Genomic DNA, 23776 nt, shown 5'->3' with positions numbered 1-23776 from the left:
TTTTTTTTTTCCTCATCACATCCACAGCTCTAGTCTTCCTCCATAACTTTTTTTTTCCTTTAAGGAGAAAATGAAACCCTAGTGTTCAAATTGCAATAACCATATCTCTTTTCATATTTCTACCAAAATATATATATATATATATATATAAATCAGTTAGCAATTTTGCTACTGCTTTCAGTGTTGACTTAGGTTGTCACAATCAAGTCCCAGATATAAGTAATATAATCTAGATTCTGCAATTAAGGCACAAAATTACTTTGAAAGGCAGCATCAGTGAGTCAAGCCCAACCTGTATGTGTGTCTGGATCACGTTGTCTGTGGAACCCTCTAAGATGGAACCCTGTATGATGAAAAGGCTAGGCCACGAGGTAATTTTTCCATTCATTACAGCAGCTTTATTTTAATGAAAATCCAATAAATTTAATAGATTTCCCCTTAGTTTACACCAATGCAAATGGAAGGAAAATCAGACCCCAAGCATTTTAAGGAGAAGAATGACAATCAAATCTATCTTTCTCAGGTTGTTTCCAAAGGGAGTTACAGTGAAGATGCCGCAATTTCCACTTGCATATCCACCTGTATTACCTACAGACCTGCATGTGTGACCATGCTGCAGAACCACTGTTTCACCAAAGACGTTTTTGTGCCTGAGGGTGTGTAGGGTTGCCCTGAAGAGTTCCATAAGGACTGGGCAGCCAGTAGTTTCTTCCCTGGCAGTAGAAGAGCACCAGTGTTTTTATAGAACAGGCTGTCTTTAGAAAAGAAATGTTCAAAACGTTGTGTGTGCCTGGCATAATCATGTTTGCACCTACAGATTAGTTAATAAAAACATCCCTCTTTTGTAACTGTAAAACTGGATTTTGACACATGGGTGCATTCACTCAAGAATAGGGGATGGATGCACCTGCAGACAGGTGCAGTTTTGTGGCTATGCATAGAGAAAAGGTTTTGTTCATTTATTAAATTTTAACTTTAAATTCTATGGCTTTCACTTTCAGATGCTTAATGAGCAGGAATATTACAGCACATATGGAGATGCAAAGACTATTAGTGTGAGGCAGGAGCTTAAAAAAATCAAGAATTTCTATCCTGAATGGAGGGGAATAAAGTTGAGGAAGGTACAGATAAGGAGGTGAGCGTTTCGTATTCATGGCAATGCTTTTCCTATTTTATTTAATTATTTTTTGTATGTGGTGGAAGTACATCTGATGGTTAATTTTATTGTGCCATCACAAAGCTGAAGTAGCACTTCAGCTTCAGAACAGGCTGAGTTTATACATTCTGTCCATTAGCAGAAACTTTGTCCAAAGTTGTGATTCTTATGTTATATACTATTACTTATATATGTTAAAGGATTTTCCATCCATCTTGGTATTTGCATTTCTGAATGATCTTTTTCACGCGTCTTTGAAAACTTTTTAAAATCAAAATGGTATTAACTGTCACCATCTCTGCAGTGTGTTTGTTTCTGAATTGCAGAAGAAAAAAAAAAAAAGGCTGGGGGGAGGGAAAGATATGACAACAACTCTAGTTTGTCCTCTTTTCCTCTCACAAAGTAGCAAACAAGTGAGATAAGTCTTTCCTCTTCAAATTCAAAGGGCATTTTGTCTCGATTTCACTAGAATCAAGACTTTACCTTTGGGAGGGTGCAGAACCAGCTGACAGGCAAATAGTGAAGTATTTGGGTTGCTGTTTACTGCCACGAGGAATACATGAGTTTTGTTCCACTGCGTGATATGCATTTGCTACAAAGCTTTGGAGGGATATAAATTCAACTTAAATTTGGACATTAATCAGATGATGTATCTGAGTCTTAAGTGTTTTAAAATCTTAACCTCCCTGCATCAGCTACACTATGAAATGAAGCTGCTGTTGATGATGATTGTTCAGCTTTAATTTTGAATATTCTTTTATTTAATATCATTAAATTTGTTTGTGAGAAAAGCAAAATCATACAAAATATATAACAAAATATTACCTATCTGGAGATTTTGAAAGCAGGCTTGCAATAAGTGTATAATTCTGTGGATTTAGAGCCTCAGCTGCTGCTGATTTAGCTCCCTTGAGCTGGTGAGTTTAGACAGGGCTAGGATCTGGCACAGGAAGTGCCCTAAGTGTAAAATTTCATTTGTTAATAAATGTCATTTATTTACAAGCATTTTTATCAATCCTACTAAATTTCCATAAAAAGTTTTTCATTGAACCTCTATTAAATTCTTTCATTTTCTCTTTCGTAAGAATACTGGGGATTAGAAGTGCGAGAGGGGAGTTGGGAATTAGCTGCATCGCATGTACATTTGTGTTTTGTTGTTGTTTGTTTGTTTGTTTTGCTAGGCTCTGAAATAAGTTAATGGGAAGAAGCTGCACAAAAAGTACGGAAGCTTACTTCTCTCTGCAAAACAGTTGGTAATTGGAGTATTATTTAGTCTGCCTACAGTATTTCTGCTAACAAACTACCATATCTTGTTTTGCAGTGGAGGCTGGAAGCTCAGTATAGCCTCCAAAAGGGACTACAGCCTCTAATAAAGGGTTCCAATTTTTCCTTCAATCTTGCTACTTTTGTTAGTAGCAACTGATTCCACACAGGACCGCCCAGAAACCAGACCATGTGTCTGAGACCATTGTCCAAATGCTTCTTGAACTCCATCAGGCTTGGTGCTGTGACCACTGCCCTGGGGAGCCCGTCCCAGTGCCCAACCACCCTCTTGGTGCAGAGCCTTTTCCTGATATCCAGCCTCATTAGAACACCATGTGCAATTTAATGAAAACCAAGAGGGGAAAATTAAAACAAACAAACTCTGTTACCTTGAAGTTTATTGCGCTAGACTGCTTGTGCCCCTGGAGATGTTTAAACTCATCTCTGCGGATGTACACAGAGCTGCAAAATACTTCCAGTGCCTAACCTGAACACACGTTCTGGTGAGTGCTCTCCCTCCGTAATGCTGGGACCACAAAAGGGTGGTAGCTTTCAGCTTTATATAGATGCAGAAGATTGAAGTGCACATCTTCTCAGGGCTCTCATCCAAGTTCAGCCACTTGTGCTCACAGCAGCGACTGGTGTTACCTTAGGAGCCTCTCTGCTCATCCGTCTCAATCAGGTGCTGTGTTTGTGCTCAGCCCCTTGCCTGAGCTGCACTGCAGCTGTGGCTGGCCATGGACTCTGCTGACCCTGACCTGAGCTCACTTGTTGTCTTCCTGGCTTGACCTCAGGCCTGCCTCATCAATAATGGTCTCCTGGCAATCTGGGCTCTTGGCTGATCCCGCCTGCTGTCGCTGCTCTGGCCCCCTTTGTTCATTGTGCTCAGCTTCCTGCATGGCTCTGACCCTGATCCACGAGGACACTACCCATGCCTGCCGTGCTCTCTTTCATCCTCAGCCCTGGGCTCGCTTCTCCGTAAAGAGCAGCCTGCCTTTGCTGCTCCCTAAAGAAACTGAAGTGTGATTATGCTTGTTTTTTGCAGATGTTCTGTGTGTTAATGACTCCATGTCAACCCAGAGGGAAGTTATCTGGCCTTGTACATTTCTGTTTTGTTCTTTTTCCAAATTGCTTCCAAGAACAGTAAGACAGAGTGAGCAGGGATTCTGGCTTCTTGTTGTCTTACACAGGGATTAAGACATGGCCGTGTATGTGAGACAAGGCTCATCTTATTCCTGATTAAATATTCATAACAACAATTATTTGTTCACATTACAGTACTTCCTGCACGTTCCAGCTAAAATTAGTGTTTCATTGTGCTAGGCAAAATACAAACAAGGAAAAAAAATACACGTGAGAGAGGATGTATAGAAGTACATAGAGATGATCAGAGACCAAAGTTTTTGGTGTTTCAAACAAACAAACAACAACAAAACAAACAAACAAACAAAAAAAAACACCTCAGGATGCTGGGGAGGGGGAAGCAAAAACATTCTAGTGTTGTCAGAAAATAAATGCAATTTATTAATTGGGTGGAAGAACAAATTAAGTGCTTCTGGCTGAAAATATGCTTGTCAGCATTTCAGGAGGTCCTTCTGTCACCACCCCAGTTAGCTGCCCCCCTCTCCAAGGTTCGCCGCTGCCCCAGTGGTCCAGATGTTTGGCTGGCAGCCTGCTTGCCAATGTGGGCTGCCGAGTGACCTGAGGGGACAAACAGCCACTGTGCTGGTACCTGGGGAGGCCGAGCTGGAAAGCTAGCTTTCTCTGTCAGACGGTTGCTCTGTTTAAGCTAGCTAGGATATGTCTGTTAGCTAAGGCTTTAGGGGAAAGCCACAGTAGAGACAGAAAAATGAGTGTTGTGGATCTGTATTATCACAAGCTCCAGATTTATCAAGAATTGTCAAAAAAAAGAAGGCAAACAGCCTTTCCCAGTCCCTGTGCACACATGCACCCTACCTGGGTTACTGAGAGACATAGAACTATAGAAGCCTTCAGTGGGTAGGTCTCGTGGGTGGGAAAGCCACCACCGAATACTCCCTTCTCACTACTCATGTAGCTGACAGCTCCTCAAAATCATCTCAAATGATATTTTGATGTAAATGGCAAAACTCCACTGAAGTCAGTGGAGTGCTATCCATTTACATATGCTGAACGCTCTTTCAACAACACAAGATTATTATTTTGTTTTGCTGATGCATGAGTGTTGAAAGGGATAGTAAGGTAGATAATCTGTATTTATTGTACGTTCTATTTTGTTCTAGTCCTATTACTTATAACAATATCATGGTATGTATGATATTTATTCAGCATAGGAGGGATTATGTCATCAGAACTACCTTTTAAACTATTTGTGTTCTCTACAGAGCCTTCTCAGGAATGAGAAATTAACCAGTTGTGAAATTATCTATTCACAAGAATTTGTGGTTTGATTCTACAATAAATCTAGACTAGGGCTTTCATTTGCCAGTTAAATACATCCCAAACATCTCACGTGACCCAAAGCTTTGAACTGGTTTGTTTGTTTATTTGAGGTGAATGTACAGCTTAACCTTCTATCAGGCAAAGTACTGTCTGCTTTCTCATAAACTTCTTAAATCTAGAATAAAAACAGAAGGTTGCCATAAACTATTTAATATCTTCATTATTTCAAGAGAATTGTATTAATGCGTGATGCAGACCTGATGCCTACTGTACTTAGTCACTTATAATTCATGGTTTGAAACAAGCTAGAGACTCTCTAGCTGCATTCTCTTCTGTTTTGTTTGTTTGTTTGTTTGTTTGTTTAGTTGTTGTTGTTGTTTTTCCTCTCCAAACTTTAAGGACAAGGGTGGGGATTCTCTTGAACTTGGATCTGAACCACTTTTGTTTTCCTTAAACATTAACAAGTCAAGTTGACGTGCAAAGTCAAAACCACTGCATTATTTGCTTTCAAAAATGTGTCTGATAGCAATGGGATTTTTTAAATTTGATGACACTAAGGCTAGCTTGCTATAGACTTATGGCTGGAATGGTCCCTGGTCCCATGTGCAGCCTTTTTCAGCTTATCCAGGCAGGCACTTCCTACTCAATATACTAACTTGATGCCAGCCCCCTCTCTCACAAATTAAATCTCTACTGCATGGTGTGCTCTGCTGTTCCACATCCCTGCAAATCTAATTCCAAATCCTATTCAAGATACCTGTTGAGGTAGAAAACTTCTCAATGGCCATTTAGATTTTGTTTGTTGTGGTTGTTCCAAACAGCCTGAATTAATCTTATCAGTTGTTTCTCTCACTTGTTCACAGTTTATGCCTATACCTTGAAATCTGTCTCTGCAATGACAGACAATAGAGTATCAAAATTGATTTTAAGTTGTATTCCTGTTTCTTTTGCAAGTTTGCTCCTTAGAAACTTCAGGTCTACTACATATCATGAACTCCGTGTTTGAAAACAGTCTACAAAATCACATGTGCAATTGAGTACGTATAAAGAACTGACATTGCTGTTAGAAGATCAGTCAGGAGATAATGACTGAAAGCACTATGAATTATTTGGATATTTATGGTCTTTGGGAAAGTGCAGGCTGAGTAGATTGTTTTTGGTTTTATGGGCATATTGGGGATGGATTGTTTTGCTTCTGCTTTCATATTTAGTTTTTCTCTTTTTAAATATATATTCGTGTAAGACTTTTTAGGGGGCAAGTCTAATAGGATATTGCTGAAATGGATACCATACCAGAGGTGGCCATGATTCTTGGTATTTGAGGTGACAATTTCTAATACCCAGTTTGTTGTAAATTAACCTCTTCATTAGAAAAGAAAGACAGACATTGAGTTCAGTACTTAAAGTCCATTTATAGGACCTTTCCTTCCAGTACTTAAAAGGGGCTTATAAAAAAGATGGAGAGCGACTTTTTATACAAACAGATAGTCATGGGACAAGGGGGAATGGTTTTAAATGGGAAGAGGGGAGATTTAGATTAGAGTTTAGGAGGAAATTCTTCACTCAGAGGGTGGTGAGGCACTGGAACAGGCTGCCCAGAGAAGCTGTGGGTGCCCCATCCCTGGAGGTGTTCAAGGCCAGGTTGGATGGGGCTTTGGGCAAGCTGATCTAGTGGGTGGCATCCCTGCCTATGGCAGGAGGGTTGGAACCAGATGGTCTTTAAGATCTCTTACAACCCCAGACATTCTGTGATGCTATAGCAATGAGGATAAAGTGCACAGATGGTAGGTGAGTCTACCAAATTGGGACTGTTATGGCATCTTGCAAATCTGGAAGTTAGCTGATCTGTTTCCTGTCCCACTCTCTCAGAGATTTCTTCCATGACTGTCTTCAAATGAGTTGTCTTTGTAGTGTCTTCTTGTCTGTAAAATGAGTGGGAATACTTATCTATCATGGTAGGAGTTGAGAGTGGGAAGGAAAGATGAGAGATGCATGTACTTAAAGGGTCTGATGTCAAACTTCTCACCAACCAATACTTCCAGGTCCTTCTCCTCAGGGCTGCTCTCAGTCCATTCTCCACCCAGCCTGTATTTGTCCTTGTGATTGCAGGACCTTGCACTTGGCCTTGTTGAACTTCATGAGGTTTGCACAGGCCCACCTCTCGAGCCCACCTCTCGAGTCATAACACAAACGCCTAGTGAGAGACAGTGAAATAGCTTACAGTCTAATCAGAGAAAACAAAGGTGGGGAACAGAAATAGGCAGAAAGATTTGAAGTTGATGGTGTTGCATAGGAGGTCTTGTTGAGTTGGAAGACTATGCTTACCCCTTAAGATTATTGGCTTTCAAATACCACAGACTATTTTCCCACTAGTATTACACCATTATCTTTATGGTATTAATGCAAGGTATGGGTTTCTCTAAAATAATTTGGTTTAAAAACTATAAAAAGAAAATGCCTTTATTCTAGCTGTTTTTTGTTGTTGTTGTTTTGTTTTTTTTGTTTGTTTTCTTTTTTTTTTCTTTTAAGAAAATCTGTGCTTTCTCTTTTAGTGGTATCATGGTACACCATGAAATTTTAATTCCCTTCCAAGTAATTATTGCTAAAGTTTTAATCATTGTTTCTTGTCTGAATTATCAAATCTCTGTAGAAAAATGCATATCAGTTATTACTGAGTAGTTTGAAAATAGGTTAGAATAGTCTTCTTTGCCTGGTTTCCTGATGATTTTTGTGGTTTTGTTGTTGTAGTTGTTATAGGCTGTCTCAACTTAGATTTAGCTATCTGCCAATATGTCCCATTTAATTACAAAATACTCAATTAATGACTAATGGGCTTATGACTACATGAGCCTGGAGACATTGAAAAAGAGATTTCTCTATTGGGAAGATATTATGTTCTCAACATATGGTCTGAGCTTTGGATTTTGTGATACTGAAAAACAGATCATCTCCAAGGTTAGCAAAGAGTGAATATTAAGATGTTAGAGGCAGATTTCAAATGATGTACTCAACATGCAAAAAGCTGTACATTTTGTCAGTCACCTAGCTAATGCACAAGTCAATAACACAGCTACAGATGTTTATCTCCCAGGAGAGCTTGTCATTCATATTAGCTAACTTTGTAGAAGTGATGAGAAAAATGCATCCTATTTTTGCCAAGGCTGGGGTTCAGGAATCACTTCTACAAGTTAGTGTTTGATAGGCTGAGCCGCAATTTTGTTGCCTGCAATATTTTGACTCTTGTAATAGACATGCTAGAAATCTCACTTATAGATCACAAAAGGTTTGAGAGCATGTCTTACTCTGAAAAATAAAAATTCGCTATTATGCTGTGTAAACTTCAGCCTTTTAGTATTTCCTGACCTGTCTGCTTCTGTAATGCTCATTAACATGCTGAACTCCAGCTTGCAAGCCTGTTTTCCTATGCTGAGGAAAACATATTTTGGGGAGGAAGGGCATGTTTCTGAGTATCGTCCCATCATGGTGCGAGGCTTGGACAGGATAATTATGTGGCCAGCTTAGCTCAGAACAGATCCTACACCCATCAGGGCTGCGATTTCCTGTGGTTCTGAATGGACTAAGCTGACTCACAGCCCATGGCTTTGTGGCAAGAGTATAACCTCAGCAGTGGGAAACTGCATTTCTGCTTTTGCAGTTTTGCATTTATGGCCAGCTGCTGGGCAGTATTGAAAAGTTGACTGCAGCAGTGGTAGTTGGGAAACCTTCCTTTTTTTTTTATTTTATTAAAAAAAAAGATGACTGAAACATTGAGTATGTTTTATTCTTTTCAGTGAAGTTTGAGATTAATTTTCTAAGCAATGTATAGGGTTCTTTACGGGCATCCTGAGCCGTTTATATATTCTGCTGCCCCTAGGTAGCAGAATTTAAGAGGTGTGAAATCACAGGTAGAACACAAGTCAGCTGTTTCTGTGAAACACCTCAGATACTCCAGAGTGCTAGAAAAAAAAAATGGGGGGGGGGTGGGTGGATTTAATATAGATGGGTTTTTAATATTCTTCATAGAAATGGACAGACCATTATAGTTTTTATAAATATTATAAGGAACTTTTGAAAAGTATTTATGAACCCTGTAGGAACTTGCCTGGTACTTCCTATATTACAGTGAACTCCATTAACCTTATGGATGCGCACAAAATGCTGTAAAATCAGGTGTACCAATGTGTTTGGTCTTGTTTCAGCCAGTGTAACTAATCCAAGTGAATGCTCTGGACCAGGCCTGGAAGTCTAATCTCTAGAGGTAGGAATGTTTGAGCATCAGCATACTATTATTGGAACCAATATTCACTCTGTTGCCTGATAAATTCATATCAAAATAAGAAATATCGGGGGGGGGGGGGGGAAGTATCAAGGAGAAAGACAAGTAGTACGTGTCTTTAATTATTTTCAGGATGATTACTGAAGATGTCAGCCAACCTAACATGTAGTATCACTTGTCTGTGGTTTGCACTCTCTCTTTTTATTTTTTTCCCAGCCTCCTGTGATCAAATCCTATTTCTGTTTCAGGCTGTAGTGGCGTACTTGATTTCTATCTGTACCTGTACAGGTAGAAATGTATTCCTGCACACCATGATGTCTTTAGGGACGTTGTGGGGCCTATCTGTAAGTGTCTGCTTATGCCGATGGACCTGGGTTAATCACAGTGATGTGTGATTCAGTGTTTTGGGAGCTTAACCTTTAATGTCAACTCTGAGCTGCCCTGCCTCTCTGCAAGCAATCAGAAGATGCCTGCGTAGTGCTTAACCTACCAGTGGCAATTCACCAGCAGAGATATTATTCTTTACTGTATTAAATCTGCATACTACTTCAGTCCTCTTTACCAGCCCTCTAGTCTGGTAGCATGAGGATGGCTTTTTAATTATTTGTTTTTATTTAGTTTTGAGAGAGAAGGAAAAATGCTGCCAAACACACTCACTGTCATTCATAGATACCTTAAAGGTAGAACAGTTTTAATATTCCTGGACTGTAAGACTTTAGGAACTGCTGGCTTTGAGGTTAACCAGGTTGGATTTCAGCTAGCAGTGCACGGCTAGGCATTTTGCAGGGGCTCTTACATGCTGGCAACATCAAAGAACAATTCATGTTTTCTGGGCCTGGTTTTTGATTGCGCTGTGCCTTATGATGTCCACAAATAAGAACTGGATAAGGTCATCAGGCTCGTATTTATAGGAGATTGAAGTGACTTATAAAATAGAGTCCCTTGAGAGTCTAATCCCAAAAACACAGGCACACATGCACAGGGGCTTTGCATGTTCCATTGGTGTTAAATATTTGTTTTCTATTTGAAGTATTCATAACCTTGCCACTTGAACTGAGAGGTACTTCTCACCTTTGCCTGGCTTTAAGAGAAGTGCTTCCTCTCCTATCATTCTCAAGTCTGACAAATGTTTGGGAGGTGTCATCATAAAGCTGGCATCTGAAATTCTGAAAACAAATCGTATTTGCCAGTAGTCTTGCTGCTAAATCCTGTGAGCATTTGTACTCAAACAGAACATTCCCACAGTTATTGTTTCAAAGCTGACATACGGTATTTTTTCCCCCACCCTAAAAAGAGTTTGAGAAGAGTAGGTTTTCTCCTTTCCAGAGAAAGAAGAAAAAGGGTGGTGTTAGCATCTCCTCGTCTACTTAAATTTATCTGTTAATTCTGGGAACAGGGTCATTAATTTTCATGTGTTTTTTTTCGAGTGTTGATCCATTGTGATGGTTTGCAGGCAGCAAAAGGAAGGTAGAAAAAAATAATATACTATAAATTGGTCTCTTTCAGGAAATCTGAATTCACAATGAACATACAAAGCTGAGGTCAGATAGTTTAGCTTTGATAAAAAAAGTCCATTTTAAAATGCTAATTAACCCACCAAGTGTACACTTTTTTCTTTTTTTTTTAAATTAAAATCTCTAATCATTTCACTTTCAAGTTTCATTTTCTATTACAGACCAAAAAAAATGTCTGGAAGGGACCAAACAGCTGATTAAAAGAATGAAATCTAAGTGTAAAAGGAAAATTTAATGAGATCTCATGAACAATTAAAAAGACCATTTGCATTCTTCTAAGCCTATTGGAAAAAGAGAGGAACTAAAAAAAAAAAAATCTAAGGAAGGTTTAGCTATAATCACATGCTGTGAAGGGATAGAAAAGAGAACATCAGATGCTTTTCATGATTCCTCCTGAACACCTCAATAGCACAACAGGATGCTCATTAGCATGCATATTGTTGTGACCTGGTTTACCACAGCTTTGCATTTCGGCAGGTGTTTAAAACAGGTGTACAAATCTTCTGCATTTTTTTCTTTCTCAGAACTCTGATAATATGGACAGGTTGCACAGTTTGTACGTCTGTTCTTTCCATAGAGACTTTCTGGTTCCATGTATGCTGCAGGTTGCTTTAGAAGATCTTGTTCAAATTGATTTATAAGTCTTCTGAAAGCAAGCAGAAACATGAGCTGTCAGTCTCCAAGAAAAATGTCCTTCCTTTCACGTAACACGAAGCATTCTGAATGTGCAGGGTGTTCGGTGTGTCCCCCAAACTGAATATCAGTTACCAGAAATTTATCAAGCAGCAGCTGCAATTACATTGTAGCCCTGGTAACAACTGTGACATAATTGAGATTCAATATTAATTTTCCTGTTCGACCGCTCTCATCTGTAACAACTGTGTTATCTGACACAGAAATGGCTTGGAGGGGAACTAACAGGTCAAGCCACCCGAGCTCCACTTGTAGAGGCCAGATGGACAGCTCGGAACAGCTATGAGCATCTAAACAAGATCTGAATGTGTTGTGCCCTAGCATCATAAGACAGAAAAAAATACCTAATACTCAATAATCTCTTAAGTACCTTTAAGTCTAATCTTGCATATTTCCACCAGTGATGTCAACCAGCTCCAATGCTGGAGAGACGTAACCAAGGTACTTCCTCTGAGAACCTTGCTTTTCCCTCCAGGATCATCCACTTGCAGTTCACTGAACATCTTTCAGTGACTTTTGTCAATTTGTTTTGCAGAGCCACACTTTCCCTGTGAGACCATAGCCCTCCACTTTTCAGCCACTTACCAAATAAACTAAGAGAATCAGCTTCTGAAAAGATTACAGAAAAAACATGTCATGACTATGCATTTGGTGTTGGTTCTGATCTGATCTGATCTGATTAAGATTCAGAAGGATTTTGGAGGATAAATTTTCTCTTCTTCACTGCTTCCAGAACAATTTCTCTGTGTTTCAAAGTGAAACCTTTCTTTTTTGTTTTTGTTTTTGTTTTTGTTTTTTAACCTTTAAATAAGAAAAGGATTATTCAAGCTGACATGGAACTTGTAATTCGTACACAAGCAAGCAGAGAAGTCACAAGAGCAGCCTTCAAGGGACTAGAAGTGTCGAACTGTGTAACTCTAAATGGTGCTGATCTAATTGATACTTCACCTAGCAGGGGAGGAGAAAACTCTGGCAAACAGTTAGCAGTTATTTTGCTTTCAGAAAGAACTTTGTCACCGACATCTTCCTACAAATGCCACATCACTTGCTAACAAGTTGTTCTGGGAGAATCTTCTTGCTGATCTACCTGCTGCCACACATTTCTTTTTCAGTCACTGCAAATATCTTGGATTTCCCCTTTTCTTACTACACAATGACAGATTGCCCTGAACATGGACAAGAGAGCCAGTTAAACGATTCACTTCTTGATGCTGGGAGCATAGGAAGCTAATGAACATCCTGTTCTTCATATGTTAAATACCTGTGAAACAATGGAAATATAGGTTGTTTTTCGCCTCAGCTGTAGAGCTGCTAATATCTGACTACTATGCATGGAGTGGGGAGACTCATTCCTTATAATCCAACAAATCCACATTCCATTTTAAATTTAGCAGCAAGTGTATCTGAAAGGAGCAATGTTCCCTCTGCTTTTACCGAGGAAGAAGAGTAACTGCAGGTAAGGCATTAAATTGGGAGTCAGGGGACTCAGGGTCAGTTCCTGGTTCTCTTGGAGGGTTTTGTGACTTTTAACAAATCACTTTCCTGCCTAACTGTGGTGCTCTGAGATCAAACGGATGCTTGGGAGGGATGTGGATACTGCACAGGGAGTGGGGGTGCAGCTAGGCAAGTTCTCAGTCTTATGACCTTTTATTTATTTATTTTTTAACTTGCCAGATATATAGAAGAAAAGTGAAAGTTATATTAAGTAACAGAGCTGACACCAGCTGCAGCTCTGGGTAAGAATACCTGCGATACACAAGTAGGGGCTTTTTTAGAAGATGAGCTGTGTGCAGGGTTGTTCATTGCTGGACAGCTTCTGGGAGGTTTCAGGACATTTTAAAACACTAGGAATAATCCACATCTCATTCAAGGGCAGGTAAACATGGTCCATTATCATTGGTGGTGACACTGTATAAATAAGTAAACCCAATACACATCTGTACCTCTGATGCTTTTGAAGTTATTCACCTTCGTACACCCCGTGCTTGGAGAGCACACTCTTTAGTCAAACACAGACGTGTGTTGTGGTCTAGGAGTGACAACAGTGGTGTTAGGCAACTTTGAAGGAGGCAGCAAGGCTTCATACTTTTATCATTTGGAATGACAAAATCTGATTTTACGTTTTGTTTGCTCTCAGTGTGTGCAATGCAAACTTTCTCTCTTTGGGAATTAATGACTTTATTGCCAAGAAAAACTAAGGACTCTCTAGACAAGATCTGTAGTCAGTATAATACGTCATTAATAATAAGTAAAACAAGAAAACCTGTTGCTTGTTAACCCATTCAATCCAACGAAGTGCTCCAGTAAGCATTTGTAGTATTATAATCATTGGTCATGAACCAAGTAAGCTTTTCCCTTTTCCCTCCCTTCTCCCTACACAGCATAGGCACTTAAATTTATGTTCCCGGTTGCTTTGCTATAATTTCTGAAGGAGGATTCCTCCTGCTACATGAATGTCACCTTTTACAAGTGACAGGAAGATTAAGTAAAATGCTATACATGTAATTATAACCAGGCTATTGGCAGCCTGTAACACCGTGTAGATGACACAACTAATTTTGCTTTTGAGACATAATGTATGTGGCAAGTTTTACCTGTAGCTGTACTTTGTGCAAGTTACGCTGTCTCCAGAGGCAGGTGATGCGTATCACTTTGACCATGAGTCAGCCACAAACTCAGCATATCCCTTCCACACAATGTCATTAGTGTTTGAGAAGCTGCCCTGTGACATTCATCTCAATACCAATTAATCGTGTTATTTCTTGAAGAGCTTGTCTTGTTGCATAGATGTTTTTGTTTAAATTCAGATCAGCAGTTTTGTATCTGATGCTCTACCGTGAATTTTCTCTGTTAAGAAAAATAACTAAATAATATACTATATCTCAGGGTCTAGAGAGGAGGTTTGACAGTTTTTATGTGCGTATCCTTGTGAGATTCATCAGATTCTGGTTATGCGTATGTTCAGTGACTCCATCCCAACATGCCCTTGACTCTCTCAGAAGTAATATTGCAGCCATGCTGGTCTGAAAAACAAAGCAGCAACAACACAGCATAATAACATGGTGAAATCTCCACCATGACTGCTTTGCTTGCCCTGTTCTATTCTCCCCCAGACAATCTCTTTCAGGGTAATTAATTAATTGTCTTAGAGGCAAAGCAGCTAATGAAGCTTTCTTCACCAGCCTTGCCCCATTGACTGGTTACTGAAGAGCCTATGTAGTGCCAAGGAGGAGCTGAATTATAGAGAAGCATACAGGCTGCATCATTTATACGTCTGTCAGGGTTGAACCTTTTCAACTTGTTTATTTATATTGATGGCATCTGGAGGCAAGGAATTGTACAGTCGGCTTTTGATAGCCTAAAGGGCTTCTTTTAATTTTCAAAACTCAGATTGTTTATTTAAAAATGCAAGCAGATTACATATCTGAGAAGAACATACTCCAGGGCTTGCATTTTTCTTTTTTACCTTGAATTTCAGGGGAAAAAAATTCACTTCTAGTCCAAGGCAGCGTTAGCTCAGATGCTCAAAACGAACCGCTGTTTTGTATATGGAGTAGCCATTTACATCTGTGCAACTTGGCTTTAAAATGCTGCTGTTGTTATTCTCCTGTGTTTCATACCTGCTGGAAGGGACTGGACAAGAGAGAAGTCAACCAGACATTGCAAATAATTTCAGTTAAGCCCAATATATATTAGATATGAGAGCCCCAGATTTGTTGGAGCAATTGGATAGTTCTTCGTTTCACATCAACATGCTACAGAAAAGTGTTGTTTTGGTTTTTTTTTTGTAGTTTTTTTTTTTTTTTAATGTTCATAACTGGAAATGTTAATGAATAAGGCTCCTAAAGACTTCTCGCTTCGTGACCCTGTTTGAAGAAAATTTGTCATCTTCCTCTTAACAATGACTGTATTTTGGTGTTCAGTTAGACTAGGAGGAATAAGTAATATTACCCTGATCCTGTCAGGGTCATCCTCTGTGATTGTTCTTTTGTTCCAAGGAGATGCTTAGATAGGATCCTGATGGATCTCCTCTTATCGCTCGTCCTGGCCCATGCCTATGTGGTGCTGTTAGAAGGGATAATGAAGAGAGATTGCTGTGATGCCTGCATTACACAGCTTAGTGATATACCTACTGCATAGTGGATATGAGAGCGTGGATGAAGGCTGCCTGTTGAAATTCAAGCTGATTGATGCTATGTTTATGGACTGGGAGACAACAGTACAGAGCTGTTTGTGTCTATGCCTTTAATTTGAAAGGATATGCTCTATTATCTATTGTACGAGATAATATTCCTCTCTCTGGAGGCCAAGGCAGTTAATACTTACCAGCTCCCCTCTCCTGCAGGAAACAGGCTGCGGTCTTTTATCTCCGAGGTGGAGCTCTCTGCAGTGAACCCTGACACATCTTTTTAAAACTGGGAATAGGCCCTCTGGAGATCTTTTGTTAACTTTTTAACTACGTAGCTTGTTTAAACTCCTGTATGATATGACTTGTTTCCCCTCTGGTGATTTCACTTAGAGGAAACCAGTGTACTGCACCTACCAGCTAAGGATATCGGTCCTTTCTCTCACATGGTGGAACCATGTTGGTACATCTTTTTCCCTGCTTAACACCCTCTCTCCCTGGCACTGTGTACGTGTGCCATTAGTCTTGGCTACTACCTTTGACTCTCTCCCTCTCAATTCTAGATTTTCAGCCTTTCTGAAATGAGCAGTAGAGTTAAATTGGGCCTACAAACACCATATACCCCAGGCAGGCTTGAAATAATGCACTGTCTCTGCACATCACTGAAATTTTCAAAACATCATTTACTTCTTTTAGGAATACTGGCTCCAACTTCAGGTTTAGACAAAAAACACCCAAAATAAGCCAAATATGAATCTTAGTCTCGTGTGGTTAAGATGAGTTATTTTCTCTAAGCCAGGATACCTAAATCATAAGTGAAAGAATTTTGAAGAGTTTTTAAAGTAGCTTTTAATGCATCTGTCATTCCTTTCATAACTGAATTACTAAAACTCTAACAGTATTTTGTATTCTACTCTTTTATATGTAATTATAGCATTAGGTCATCCCAGGGTAATTTTTTAGAAGAAAATAACTTCGTTTATTAAATCTGGAAAGTTCAATTGAACCACTATAATCTGTTAAATACTTGAAGAATTTGAAGATAATTGATATTCTATGAATAAAAGACATAAAGGTTATAAAAAAATAGCCATTCTTTGATTGAATTTAATGGAATTAAAATCATAACATGCAATTCAGTTCTTTGTCACTCCTTTGTGTGTTATGAATGAAGTATAAAACAGCATAAAAGAGGGAGAGGAAAAACAAAACCCTGCGTTAAAATCTGAAAGGTCACACGTGCATTTCACTCGATTCTTAGGTAGTTCCTCCCATGTCCAGTGATATTTTAGATGAGCAAATCCCAAGACTCAAGCAACTGTCCTGATCATCACAAGGCTATTTGAAAAAGTTTATTTACTGGTGCTGGATGCAAGTGCAGTTTAGGTTTGGGAGTGACCAGCTAAGAGACTGCTCAGCCACATTACCTGGAGCTGACAAACCACAGCAGGGAATGAGGGGGAAAGGTGTATGTTGTGCACAACCTCATTAGCTCTTCTCTTTCTGCCAGTAAGTCCTCCATTATAATTTTGGTGGTTCTTTTTAAAAGAATTAGGTACCTCTGAACAGGGAAGAATTTCACTTCTAAATTACATTTTGAAATGTATAGATGATAAGCCAGTACACGTGAACTGAGACCAAGGAAAACAGCATACTGAAAACCCTGTGCCTTACCAGTAAAACTTACTATTGAATGGTTGGTTCAAGTACTTCAGACCTGGTTCTTTTGTCATTTTATTATTTGGCTTGGAATTCTGCCCAGCCTTCAACTATCTGTCCTGGAATAGGGAAGGGATAGAGCAAAAAGAAACGCAATTGCTTCTAAGGGAGAAGCAACTAGTGGGGCAAAAACAGCAGCTGAGAGCTCAAAAATTGATTCTAAGTCACAAGGAAGAGTTACTGAGCAGAGCACCTCGGGCTGCACCTTGTTCACAGAAAGCACCCAGCAAGGGGATTTCGACTGCCTCAGTGCTGCTGTGTGACTGAGCTGTAACTTGGATTTCAGTTTATAGCAAGCCAGCAGTGGTAATCTCAGTGGTTGTGCTCACCCACGCAGCAGGTTCACTGCTCTTCATGCCTTGTGTTTCTGAGCCCCATCATCCAGACTGGGGCGCAAGTTACAATATGGCCTACCTTCCTCTCTACATAATTGTTAATGATAATGCAGGTGGTGTTTTGTTTTATTTTGTTGTTTTGAACAAGAACAAGAGTGAAAAGGAAGTTCATGCACCCGAATTTCATTTTGACATGTCAGGACACATTCAGGGACTGAGTCCATGAACTGCAATTGCCTTGCTGTGCAAGTATGGTTAATATTAAGGAAAAAAACGCTTGCCTTTTCAATAATCAGGCTGTTGCATATCCAGCAAAAGCACAGTTAGACAAGGACGTTTGTTTCTATTTCAGACGTGTAGTGATAGATGTGAAGGTTTAATCTGTCTCACAAAAGTAACAGCTGGTTTCACATATAGTTTTCTATAGAAGTGGTATGAGAGATGGTGAGAATGTTTGTTTTGGAAAAGAAAATGCTTCTTTTACATGGAAAAAGTCTCAACCAATTCAGTATTTTTGAATCATAAAGGTATTTATGACAAAAGTTAGAAAGGCAAAGAAATAGATAATGAGCAACTCAATGAACTAGAAATCTGAGCTACAACTGTCAAAGCAAATAGCAAGAAAACAAAAGTGTCTGATCAAGTTCAGCCTTCTGCACCTCAAATAACTTCTTGGAGACCTTTTTTCTGTAAGTTGTAGTAAGAGCTAACTTAAATCATCCCTGCTGTCATCAATCCTGTTTTCACTGCTGCAATTGGAAAGATGTACTACCAGTGATCAATTAGAAGACACTACTGCTTTTATAGTGCCATGGCCCATGAAACAATAGTGTCATATGAAGACTACCTTGTCCTTCTCAGTGTCCTTGATACCAAAGATGACCCATAAGAGGAAGAAAATAGTGAGTAATGTTCTGTACGTGCCTCATTTTCTTTCACTGCAAATTGAATTAACATAGCCCTGAAAATGGAAAGGAACCAGTTGGAAACGAGTGCGTGCCTTCCTCTGTGACCCATCTAAGTGTATGTAACAAGCTGTAAAAGCTGTTTCAGCCTCTTCTCAGTTGGCTGAAGAGCAGCTTCTAATTAGCTACTTATCTAGTAAATTAAATAAAGTGAATCCTTATGGTATACATAGTAGCAAATGCAGAAGGGAGGGGAAAAGTAATGCTAGGGGTTGCTTCAAGTCATGAACTGTCTGTGAGCTTCGCAGGTTTTTTTTCATTTTATTTTTTTTAAATTCAGAATACATTTTTGGCATTGCTGCTGTTCAGGATACCCCACGTAAAGAGGCCCAGATCCCTCATCAAGGTTTCTTGGTACAACATAACATACATTGCCTGACTCGACTTTCATGAGGTTGCTTCCTGGGGGCTTAAGGGAATTGCATAAATTGTCGGTATGATTCATACTGCTTATTAAGTAAATGCTTCAAGCGTTGCCAGCTGAAATGGACACGTTTCAATCAGCAAGTTTATGTATCAGGCTCCAGCAAGCTATAATTGATCTGGGTCATGCATCTACATTCACAGATGTGATAGTCAAACGCAAGGTTATTGCAGATGGCATAGGTGGTAAAGTCTGCAATAGCCTATGGGGGGTGGGGAGGAATAACAGTATAATTTTACCAAACTGTAACTATTACATTGATTTTTTTTTTCGCTCTGAACACTTCCATTTTGGAGGTTTTGGTTTGTTTTTGACAGCAAGATTAAAATAAGTTGTTTTACTTAGGATAATTTGTCACAGCTACTTCACTGAAAAGCTGCAATACGTACGTGCTTTTCAGAAGCAAATTTTGCATGGTTATCAAGGTGTTTGTGTCTGTCATAGTTTGCTTAGGTTATACTTTGCTTAAAAACTCTGTGTTTAATAGACTTGGAAAACTAATCTCAGTGTTTTGCCTTCACTGAGCATGCTCACTCCTCTCCTGCCTACTGGAGGAGATGAGCCATGAATATTCTGTCTTCTACCCAGGAGGCCTTAGGATAAGATTTCGAAAGTGAACAAAATTTCCCATGCAGGTGAAAGAACAAGAGTAAAACAGCATGGTGATTTGGCAAGGTTGTCTGCATAATTTATGTTTGTACAATTCACTTTTACTGTAAGCTTCCTATAGTGGTGCTATCAAAAAGACTGTGTTACAAATGACTCTGCTAGTATATGTTCCTGGCCTTTCAATACATAATTTCAGACTATGGCAGTCTTATCATGCTTGTTTTTAATGGTGACGCTTTGAACAGCAATAAATCTTATGAAGAGATTTCTGGGAGTAGGAAGCTGATTTGTCCTAACTTTCATATGGAAAGCAAGAAAAAACGAATATGGATAGTCACTGGAAAAATACAGAAGAGACCCTGGAGTCCAGTCTGGAATAGTGACAGGAGGTACAGGTGTACAGAGGTGAGCTGGAGAAGGAACAGCTGATCTTGCTGTCAAAGGACTCTGCAGAACAAAACATGGGTCTGAAGACTGTAATAAAGAAAATAAATGTTATAGAAGACAGATCTTTGGTCAGCCTGAAAGACCTGGGTCCACCTCTAGTAGCCTTTGATTTTGCTGAGGAAACTGAAGAGAGATTTCCATATGCACACTGAATTAAAGGGCATCCTTCTTCTTAAATAAAGCTGGATCTCCCACATCCATCCAGGAATATCTAACAGAGGGGAATTAATTTTAAGCAGTGTGTGAATTCACCTAATCATCTCTATTGCTTAGCTTTAGTTTTAGGAAGAAACCAATTGTGTGTTCAGAAACCATATGTGTTGCCTCTCCTTTTTCCTGTATGAATCTTTTCTCTCACATCTCCAGAAAAGTTTATACCAGAAGACTTATACTTGCAGGAGAAAATGACTTTCTTAATGTACAACAGAGAGCCTCAAGTATCAGGACTGGGTGCTAGGGAAAGCGACTGGCAAGAGGCTTTGTGGAGTTGGGAGGAGGTGCTCCAAGGAGCTCCCATAAGCCACCAACATGCCAAGAGACTCCTAGATTAAAAAGCAGAGCAGGGGTCTGATGGCTGGCAGTGAGGATATACGACCAGATGACGAACACATTCAGTGGGACAGGTTTGGTATGCAGGGAATATAGAGTAGAAAGAAGCTCACTGGATTTCACTTAGGTAGGACGCACAGGATGAGGGGGATGTTGGGCTGAAAAGCTTTGGAAAGGATGTGGGACTGAATACAGGCAAAGGCTGTATAGAAGGAGTAAGGAATGAAGCTTGGAAATGATGGGAAAGAAAAAGCTGCCACTCATCACTCATCCAGTAAGACTGGAAAGTAAAAACAACAATAACAAAACAATTCACCATTGCATTGCTTGACAAAATGGCTGTGATATGAAGAAGAGAGGAAAGATGCCCAAAACCATGCCTATTCTCCAGCTGTGGAGATCAACCTGATCTCAAAGCTTTAAGCAGTCCATTTACTCAAGTGGCACAGGTTTGTGTGGCAGATGTGAGGGTTTCCACCCTGCAGTCTGATGCATGTGGGAGTGAATTAGGGAATGTAGGGTGCAGTTTCTGGTCTTGACATTTATTTTAGTTTGCTTTTTAAGTTTGTGAGTATGCTATCAAAAACTCTGTTTAAAGAGTGCTTTGAGAAAGAAGGCTGTTAGCATTTCTTATTAGTAATTTAAATCAGTGTGTACTTTTGACAGTAATCTCAAAGGGTTATTGTGAAGATAAATTAAGGTTTATGAAGCACTTGGTTACTATAATTATAGACTTCCTAGAACAGCCTGTGAGAAAATGGATAAAGCTGTATGTGGAATATGCTGCATGGCAAACTGTGTAGGGACACACTCTTTAAACATTCAAATTAAAATATTAAACAGTTCTGCTCATTCAGTGGAAATCATTTGAGGAAACTTGACCTCAAAAAATTAACATAGATTTTTATTTTTTTTCCCCCCTCGAAATAAGGGAATTCACATTCCAGTCTGTAATCTGGTAATATTGTACGCATGCAATTTCACCTCTTACAAGTCACTTTTTTTTCTGTTCTTGCAATAGTGAATAGTGATCTGTGGAGTTCAGCCAGTAAGTTTAGGAGAGTTGGTTTTCTTTGCATCCAGCTGTTGTTCAAGCTTTTGTTTCGGTGACTTTAAACGGATGCACCTGGCTGTATGAATACCATATTCCACTTGAAGTACTTCTGTATTCTAGGGCTGCTTTCTCCTCTTAATTATATTGGAGGGGGTGAAAGATATAATTCATGTTCATTTTAATTAATTAAAAAAAAAAAAGGCAAAATGAACATTGTAATATAAAACTGCCTTGTGCTTCTGCATGTGGCCTCTTGAGGGCAGTAGTCTTTCAGAGCTATAGAAAATAAGCTTGCTTAACTTTTCAGTCAAAGCATGCTCCTCGTAATAATCATAATTATCCATTGGCAATGCAGAGGGATGCTAGAATTCATTGTGTCCTTCAATCAATAAAAATGCTGCACTCAAAATTTTCAAGCCAGTTTGTTCTTAAAAGTGTCACACAAGCATTTCTATTTGCGTTTCATTATGGTATAATCTGTGTAACTGGACCATATGTTCAGCTAAAGCTAGGCCTTCTTCTGAAATTCTCCAACTACACTAGAAATGAGCAAGCTTAGAATAAATCTTTTTGTTTCCTTGGAGATCAGGAGATTTCACAGATCTTAGAGCTAACATTGCAAATCTGAGGAAGCCTTCAATCTTTCAAAACATATATTTTACCTGTATTGATCTCGTGAAAGTATATCTTATGTATATTTGCCATACAAATGACATTTTTTAATACTTTAGTGTTAAAATACTCTAGTGTGGCAGGCAGTTATGGGATCCAGGATCCCATTAGTATTCCTAATGGGACCTCACTGCTTCCTTGAACCTGAGAATGTTTAAACTTTTAGTCAGGTACAGACATGGTCTGTTGGATACCAATCTAATTTGACTTGATTCACAGTCAAAACTGAGTTATGGCTCCAGAAAAATCTGTAAGGAAAAGGAGGGGAAACCCAATTCCAATCCAATCCATATCTTTCCTATCACATGATATAATCATTGAATAAAATGCTGGTCCTTGGAGCAGGAATTTCTACCACAAACTTTCCTTTCCAAATGAGTATCCTAATCCTGAGGCTACACTATCAAGCTCTGTTTTGTACTTTCTGCAGCACAAGATACGATGAATTCTCTTCTGTTTGTTAGAATATCCTCAACAGGACGTGTTGTATGCCATCAACATGTATAACCACTAGTCTTCACATCCATGTCTCTTTCTTGAAAGAAATATGTGTCTGCATCTGCAAGTGAAGAGAGAAATTTATTCCAGAAGTCATCCTTTTCCCACAGAAATGTTCTAATCATAGGCTTTTTACGTAAACAAACAAACAACAGCAACAACAACAACAAACTCTTTTTTTTTTCCAAGTGTTCTTGCTTTCTCCTGTTTTAATATGGTGGCAATCACTGTGGTATCTGCGACAGTCCTATCCATAAATTATCTTTTGAGAATGAATCCTGGATTAACTCCTTCAGAAAATATAGGAACAAGAACTTATATTTTCTTGAGTCTGATAAAGCATAAAGGCACAAGATGGACAATGAATTGTGCTTTACATTTATGGCCAGAGCACTGCCTGCACTGGCCTGGAGAATATGGAAACCAAAATTTGAGGTGCCTACGAGGTCTGTGCTACGAAGTGATCCTTTTGGAGCATGACTGATCTGAATTCTGACTAGTCCTGCCTAAAAACTGTTAGCAGGTTGAAAGCATGCTTCCAAGCTTTTTTCCTAATATACTCTGCTAAGAGCAACCAAAATGCAAATCCAGAGATCTGATCTGAAGGGGAGCAATATAAAACATCCTACATGACATTTGCAACTGCTTTGGGAGAAAATAAATTAATAGCAAAACAGTTTGAGAAACAGGCCTAATTTCTTGCAATAGTTATCCGTTTAAACTTCAAAAGTCTGAAATATTTGAAGTTAGCTAAATATTCTTGACTAATGTGCTGATATTAGCAAAAACTTTCTATCATCTTCTTTTCACCTAAAGCCCGCTTTACTACTAAAACAAGACCATGTTTGGCTTTCATAATGACTTGTTTAGAAGCTCTTTAAAATGCAAACAGATTTCACGATGATGTTCTATTATGAGCTACCAACTGCAATTGCACTTCCACTTATCAAAATTATCATGCAATTTCCATCCCTGCAAGCGAAGAAGGATTTACACAAATACCACACATGGTAATAACAACTCCTCATACTTGCCCTATTTATGTATTAGTTGCC

The 23776-nt window shown here is 39.1% G+C and overlaps 1 protein-coding gene across 2 annotated transcripts in view; it reads left to right on the top strand.

The window, feature by feature from the left end:
- Window positions 1–23776, top strand: part of CDH20 (cadherin 20) — a 397431-nt gene that overhangs the window by 78963 nt on the left and 294692 nt on the right. Inside the window, exon 1 of one of the 2 annotated variants that reach the window (XM_083822394.1) lies at window positions 11072–12779. The exons of the other annotated variant lie outside the window; for it this stretch is intronic. The gene's annotated coding sequence lies outside the window, so the exon portion shown is untranslated. Of the gene's footprint in view, window positions 1–11071; window positions 12780–23776 lie in introns of those variants that run through there. 2 annotated transcript variants of the gene reach the window in all.

This window comes from Anser anser (assembly GCF_964211835.1).
Source record: "Anser anser genome assembly, chromosome: 2".
In the NCBI taxonomy this organism is placed as follows: domain Eukaryota; kingdom Metazoa; phylum Chordata; class Aves; order Anseriformes; family Anatidae; genus Anser; species Anser anser.
This window is presented reverse-complemented; position numbering and strand designations above follow the sequence as displayed.